Source organism: Myotis davidii, unplaced genomic scaffold (genome assembly GCF_000327345.1).
Source record: "Myotis davidii unplaced genomic scaffold, ASM32734v1 scaffold238, whole genome shotgun sequence".
Lineage (NCBI taxonomy): Eukaryota > Metazoa > Chordata > Mammalia > Chiroptera > Vespertilionidae > Myotis > Myotis davidii.
In genome coordinates, this window is record NW_006293779.1 from 6,984,717 (window position 1) to 6,992,988 (window position 8,272).

Below are 8,272 nucleotides of genomic sequence, written 5' to 3' on the forward strand. Positions count from 1 at the left end.
CCCGCAATGAAGGTCTGGGACCCGGATGTAGGTCTGATGCTCAGATGCAGGTCTGGGTCCTGGGATGGAGGCCTGGGCACTAGGGGGCGGTCTGGGTCAGGGGCAGGACCTCTGGATCAGGGAATGGTCATGGGGACTTCTGTGGAGATCTAGATCCTGATAAAGGACCAGGTACTGGGTTCAAGGTGTTGGCCCCAGGATGGACTTCTGGGCCCCGTAGTCCCCACGTAGGTCTGGGACCCGGATTTAGGTTTGGGACCCGGATGGAGGTCTGAGCCTCAGATGGATGTCTGGGTCCTGGGAGAGAGGCCTGGGCACTAGGGGGCAGTCTGGGCACACACACAAAATTTTAGGTGAGCAAATCCTTATTTATTTTTAATCCTCACCAGAGGATATTTTTCCTTTGATTTCTAGACAGAGTGGAAGAGAGAGGGAAAGACAGAAATATCTATGTGAGAGAAGCACATCTATCAATTGCCTCCTGCATGAGCCCCAACCAAGGCCCGGGCCGGGAGGAGCCTGCAACTATGGTACGTGCCCTTGACTGGAATCAAATCGGAATCAAACCTGGGACCCTTCGGTCCGCATGCCAACGCTTTATCCACTGAGCCAAACCGGCTAGGGCAGCAAATACATATTTTAAAATGAATAAGAATCAATCCATGTTTTCTGGTAAGTACAAAATAAAATAATCTGTCCAACAAGATAATGACTAAATGATCATTTTAAACAACTCTCTTCTGTATATACTCTTATAAACAAAATTCCATTGAGTTGGTAAAACAAGAATACCATAATATACTACTATACATGGACAGAAAATGCAAATGGTTCACAAAAGAGACCCACTGGCATGGCTCAGTGGTTGAGCTACTACCTGTGACCCAGGAGGTCACAGTTCAATTGTTCAATTCCAGGTGAGAGCACATGCGTGGGTTGCAGGCTCAATCCCCAGTAGGGGGCATGCAGGAGGCAGCTGATTAATGATTCTGTCTCATCATTGATGTTTCTCTCTCTCTTCCTCTCCCTTTTTCTCTGAAATAAATAAAAATATAAAATAAATTAAATAGTTCACAGAAGAAAAAAATAATTTTATTAATAAAATGTAACAAAAATGTTGATCAGGAGTAATGATTTAAGAAAAGCAAATTAAGTTGAAAAATTATTTTGCCTAACAATTTAACTTTTTAATGTAGTGGAATATAGTTTTGAGGAAGGTGTAGTGGAACTCGTATACTCCTACATTGCAATGGCAGATAAATTAATGTATTTTTATAGAAACTATCAGTAATTATTTTCCTGTAGTAATTAAAGTTGTGAGAATTAATCCTAAGGATGAACACCAAAAAAGGAAAAACAATAACTATAAAAAATGTTTATTGTGAAATGTTTTTTGCATATGTATAGGTGCTTAGAAAGGAAGTATTATTTATAATGATAAAAAGTTAAAATCAGCCAGTGACAGGAGAATCATTAAGTAAACTATGGTGCCTCATTCAATAGACAGTATGTAGTTTTTTTTAAAAAAATATAGAAACTATATTATTATATTTGATGTATCATTAATGAAAAAAGCTGAAAATAAAATTATTTTACATTATGACTACAGTCAGATAATAAGTACATATCCATATACACAAGTCCTAGAAGTAAATGGAAGAACTTTGATTTGTTGAAATGGTGCAACTACATTATTTAGAAACAAGATGTAATTCTAAGTTTACTTAGAATTATTGATATAATGTCTGAGTAATGAAAATAAAAACAATCCCCTTTTTCCTCTGAATAAAAAAGGGAACTTTAGGAAAAAGAACATTATACAGAATTGAAGCTTGCTGGCTATGGGGAGTTTGGTTAGCAACTTTCTTAAGTACCAAAACAATGCAAAGCATTTTCCAGAATGTAGAATTGAAAATTCTTTGTGCAGCAAAACAAAGAACTTGAAATTATTTTTTTTGGAACAAAGTGAAGGATGGACATATAGATGGATGTATAACATTTACACAAAGGTTCTTATTAAGTACTTCTTGATGAAAATGAGATAATAAGCAATCTCTTAAAAATTACTTAATCTGAAATCCTTTTAAATTTCTCCTCCCACAAATGAGTAAATTCTAGGAAGAATATTTCAAAGTGTGTTAAAAATTCTGTTGCTTCAAAATGGACTGTCTACAACATTAAGCAAAAGAAGGCAGGCATGGATAGGTACTTGATTCTACTTATATAAAATTTAGAAGCTGGAAAATTTATGATGTGTGTATATCACCACCTGTAAATTCTACCTCAATAATGAAAAAAAAAGGTTTGTAATGGGATAAGATCATTTCACAGAATTATAAATCAGATAGACATTAAAAAGATTTTATTTTCCTTAAACTGCCTATTTGGAATGTAATGAAGCTTTTCTAAGTATTTTGAATAACCTGACCTTAGCAAATTACCCTGGGTCAAGGTGGGTGGTCATGAATGGCAAGATGTTCATTTAATTAGTTATTATGGCTCACATTGGCAGGACGCAGTGTACATCTTTAAGGCCATTGCTCCCACTCCTCTTCAAACAATCAGGTGGATTCTCTTTTCTAAAGAGTTATGTTATTTATTTACATGACTCTTAAGGAATCTAAGCAGTAAGACCATGCAGAGATGCACCCTAGAAGCCCATGGCCAGCACAGAGAACAGGGGTGCACTGGACGTAGAGGGAGGAATCACAAGCTCCAGGAGGATCACACAGTGTGTCTGACTGCAGAGTAGAACTTGACCTATTTTGCATCTTATTTAGAATCAAGATGTAATTCTATGTTTATTTAGGATTATTGATATAATATTGTATTTTGGGTAACTGTTCTTCCAAGATAAGTTATTTTGGAAGTTTTTACTCATGCATATTTAATACAAAACCAAAGAAATTATTGACACTGTAATATAGTGAGAGGAAGCAATTACAGAGGAGAAGGAGCATGGCCTTGATAGTTACAGAAATCAGGAGTCAGATTCTAGCTTTTCCACTTCCTAAATGTGTGACTGTGAAAAAATGATCTAGGAGCCGACTTCCAGACGTGAGGCTACGGCTGAGAAGAGCGGAGCGCGGCTGGTGGAAGCCGTTGAGGCAGAGCTGCGATTTTCCATGTTCCGTATGGAGGGCCTCGCGCCGAAGCTGGACCCAGAGGAGATGAAACGGAAGATGCACGAGGATGTGACCTCCATATGGAACTTCCTCATCTACGTAGCCCTGCTTCGAGTCCTTCCTTTTATCTTAAAGAAACTGGACAGCATATCAAGATTGGATATTACATGTGAATGCATGATATGAAGAACCTGGTTACAGTTTCTACTCTGCAAATGAATAGGCCCAGAAAGATGTAAGAGACTGGTTGAATGGACATAAAATTTCTACTTGTTAAGAACAAGTTTGGTTGTGGTAACTGACCTTTGTAGCTAAAACGGAAAACTACTTGGGAAACATGGAAACACCATTAGTCTATATTTTTAATAAATGTACCAATTTAAAGAAATGGTCTAGTTTTTCTAAACTTCAGTTCTTCTCCTGTGATATGAGGCTTATAATACCTGCCATACACTGTTATCTTAAGGATTAGAGATGATATATATATATATATATACCTGAAATATTCAGCAAACAATGGTGGTGGTGATGGTTAAGTGTTAGGACAACTGGATACTAGCCATTTTCAGCACACACGGCTAACTGGCTTTGTTCAAGGCCTGAAGTTTTTCATTTATAAAAGGAGCCCAAAATATCCACCTGTTCAGGAATAGCTTCTGAGGTTAAATTAATTTGCAAGTAGTCTATTTTTATTCTTTCTTGCCCTCCTATATGGTCCTACTGGATTAAGTACTTTTAAATTATAGATACTAGTAAAAGGAAACTGGTCTATTCATTGCATATACGTAACACAAAACGGGAAAAGAAATGGCAAATAGCGCCAAGTAGCCAATCGTCTGAGTTCCAAGGCAGAAAATTCTCCTGGTCTGGTCATTCCTCCCGAGAGTGGATGAGGATGGCAACCACCTTGAGGTTGCGGACCCCATTTGGGGCAGTGATTTCATTGCTCTAGTTTTTAGATATTCATCTTGTTCTTGAAAAGTCAAGACAGGACTCTCAATCTAAACAAGCAAAATGTGGCCTCCCATTTGCCTGGGTCTAGGCTCCTATGTTCTCTAGCCCAGAACACAGAAGGCTACTTCATTTCTCGCTCCGGAGAGGAGGGGTGGAGGCCAGCAGAGGGGCATTTACCCTTTTTGTATTTTACTGACTCAGGCTATCTTACTTAGGGAGAAGAAAATGGCAATACTGGAAATAAAAATGTTTGCTAGCCAGACTGGGCTGAGCAGTACAAAATTATCTAATCCATTGTATATTTTAAACTAAAACATTGTTGCTATCTGAACCCAGAATAGTATCGCCTGTATTTCTCTACTTAAAAGAGGAAAAGAAAATCAAAACAACTAGGCATGAGAAAATTCCCAGCATAACGCTGGCGCCTGATTTTACCTCTTTTTCCTCATACCAGCCAAAGTTTGATGATCACAAACAGAACTTTACCCTGCTTCCCAGAACTGTTGTGAAAATTAAATGAAATAACAAAATTACTGTCAAGTGCAAAATGTCACATAAATATCAGTTAGGTTATGACAAGAAGGGAACTGGTATCACTCCAAGTTTGTGCTGGAGACGGCGACAATGAAAGACAGCTGAGCAAATCTGCCAGACAGGAAGCCGCTCAGCTCATGAGTCCAGACTGGATTCCCTCTCGCTGAGCTACACCTGCCAGACTGGAAGCCCCTAGTTCTTTAGTCATGAATGAGCACGTCCTGCCCAGGAACTTTGGCTCCACCCTGCAGTGCTGGCCCAGCGCCACGTCTGGGCTAACTTCCCCTCTAGCTTGCTTGGTACTGCCTTTCCAATACCTTAGGCCTTAAGCCAGAGTCTCAAGTTTTGCCCCATACAAGTGGCCTAATAATGAGAACACCCTTTCCTCCGTGCTTGGGAATTTCCCTTCCTCCTCTTTCTTCGAAGACACTCCTATTTCCACTCCTGTTTCACATCTGCCCCAAGTTTCCATTACAGGGTGTGGGAGGTCAAGAACCTGAGAAGAGAGCTAAGGAAGAAAATTTGTCCCACTGACTATTTCTCTGAATTGAGTCTCACCTACTCCCCACTGGTGCTAATTCCTAGCTAACTCCTTGTTTCCAGTAAGAACATAATAGATTCTTAATAACTACTTACTGAATGAAAACAAATATCAGATAATGAATCAGCAAACACTTGTCAAGTGAAGCCCCAGGCCTGTTCCTGACCTCCCCGCCCCATTCCTAACCTGCCTTTGGTCTGCTCTTATGGTCAGATTCTAGGGCAGCCTAAGCTTGGTTTCCCAGATTGCCTTTGACTTTAATTCTTTGTGCACAAAGGACTGCTGTCAGCACATCTATTCTTTTGTGTGAGTTTTGAGAGGAAAAAGAAACTGAAAAAGGAACAAGTCTCACTTTCCATTTATTTTTTAGAAGGGATGGAATCAATGTGACAGTATATAAACGTGTGTGTGTGTGTGTGTGTGTGTGTGTGTGTTTAGGAATGGTATGGAGAGATTTTGAACTTGTGTTATTTTCCGCAGAATAGAAGAGATACCTTGTCTGGAAAGCACAGCTGCTGACAGTAGAGGCTGATTAACTCCTACCAAAGTTAGAAGTTAAAGGGCACAGCTTTAGATGCCCACCACTCACCACTCCTATCTCCAGATGCCCTGAGGATCAAGAGGCCAGGTCTTTCTGGATCGCATACACTGGGAGAGCATATTTAACATAAACCCCAGACAATATTAGGCAGTCAAATATACAAGTAGGCCAATAGACATACTAAAAGACGCTCAGCATCACTACTCATCAGGGAAATGCAAATTAAAGCCTTAATGTGATACCGCCTCACACCTGTCAGAAAGGCTATCATCAATAAATCAACAAACAAGAAAAAGACTCCCTCGTGCACTATTATCGGATTATAAATTGATACAGCTATTAGGGAAAACAGTATGGAGATTCCTCAAAAAATTAAAACCAGAACTACCATATAACCCAGAAATTCCACTTCTGGGTATTTATCCAAAGAAATCCGAAACACTAATTCAAAAAGATATATGCACTCCTGGGTTCATTGCAACATCATTTACAATAGCAGGATATGGAAACAATCTAAGTATTCACCAATAGATAAATGGTAAAGAAGATGTATATGTATATGTATATGTATATGTATATGTATATGTATATGTATATGTATATGTATATGTATTAGATGACCTAGAGAGTATTATTCTTAGTGAAAGAAGTTAGGCAGAGAATGACAAATACCGTATGATTTAGCTTACATATGGAATCTAAAAAACAAAATAAGCAAACAAAGCAGAAATAAACCCATAGATACAGAGAACAAACTGATGGTTGCCAGATAGGAGGGGGGTTGGGGAAATGGGTGAAAAGGTGAAAGGGATTAAGAAGTACAAACTGCCAGTTATAAAAATAGTCATGGGGATATAGAGTACAGCATAGGGAATATAGTCAATAGTCTTGTTATAACTAAGCTTGGTGTCAGATGGGTATAAGATTTATCAGGTAATCACTTTCTAAAGTATATAAATGTCTAATAAGTATGTTGTACACCTGAAACTAATATAATATTGTATGTCAACTGTAATTAAAAATAAATGTAAATATAAATAAATTTAACAAGTTTATAAGCTAAAAAATTACATGTAATTGGAATGAGATGAGAGAATGGGGCAGAAAAAGTATTTAAGAAATAAATACTGCCCTAACCAGTTTGGCTCAGTGGATAAAGCGTCAGCCTGCGGACTGAAGGGTCCCAGGTTCAATTCTGGTCAAGGGCATGTACCTTGGTTGCAGGCACATCCCCAGTAGGGGGCGTGCAGGAGGCAGCTGATTGATGTTTCTTTCTCATCGATGTTTCTAACTCTCTATCCCTCTCCCTTCCTCTCTGTAAAAAATCAATAAAATATATTTAAATAAATAAATAAATACTGGGGGGAGATTTGAAGACGGTGGCATAGGTAAATGCTGTACTCACCGCCTCCCACAACCACATCAAAATTACAACTAAAATATAGAACAACATCATTCAGAACCACCGGAAAGCTGGCTGAATGGAAGTCCTACAACTAGAGAAGTAAAGAAGAAAGCACACTGAGACTGGTAGGAGGTACAGAGGTGCAGAACGGGCTGGTCTGACACCCACGTGTGCCACTGTTTTAATAGGGAGGGAGATCATTTCTGTGGAGGCAGCCCAGAGGAGCAAGGGGTCCCAGCCCCACATCAGACCTGTAGCCAGGGTCCCAGAGCTGGGAAAAGAAGTCCCTATGGGCAGTAAGAACTATGGACTGTAAAAACCAGTGCAGATTGGGGCTCAGTGACACATAGGCTGCTGGAGACCCAGCTATTGCTCTTAAAAGGCCAGCACCACAAACTAAACTTACAAGGTCCTGCTTCCTCTGAGCTCCAGCACCAGGGTGAGGCTCTGGGAGCCACAGATACACACAAGGAGGAACTGGATTGTCTGGCATCGGGGAAAGAACTTGGGGGCAGCTTTCTCCCAGATGGAGGTGCTCACAGAGATCATTATTCCTATGTTGGGACATCCCAGTTGGTCGCAGGGCTGACTGGTAGCCATTTCTGTTTGTTCTGCCCTGGGGATTCCCTAAGACCCCGCCTCATTCAATTTACAACCCTACCCAAGCTGTGTGCAGCAGCTTTTGCATATGAATGGCCTGTCCTTGTTCATCAGACTAAAATCTCTCAAACAAGCAGCAGCTGGGTCAGGGAACCCCAAACGTATCAATAAAAGGCCCAAGATCCAGCACCAGCACCAGCCTGCCTTGTTTCATAGCTGGGTCTCAACTGGGCACTTCCAAATCTGATATAAAGAGAAGGATCTGCAGATCTCTCTGTAGCTCCTGGTGGGTGGATTCCTATGTTGGGACATCCCAGTTGGTCGCAGGGCTGACTGGTAGCCATTTCTGTTTGTTCTGCCCTGGGGATTCCCTAAGACCCCGCCTCATTCAATTTACAACCCTACCCAAGCTGTGTGCAGCAGCTTTTGCATATGAATGGCCTGTCCTTGTTCATCAGGCTAAAATCTCTCAAACAAGCAGCAGCTGGGTCAGGGAACCCCAAACGTATCAATAAAAGGCCCAAGATCCAGCACCAGCACCAGCCTGCCTTGTTTCATAGCTGGGTCTCAAC

At 40.3% G+C, this 8,272-nt stretch overlaps 1 pseudogene; it reads left to right on the forward strand.

Annotated features, from left to right (window-relative positions):
- Nucleotides 1-3,125: 3,125 nt before the first annotated feature.
- LOC102758003 overlaps nucleotides 3,126-8,272 on the forward strand; it is a 13,660-nt pseudogene continuing 8,513 nt past the window's right edge.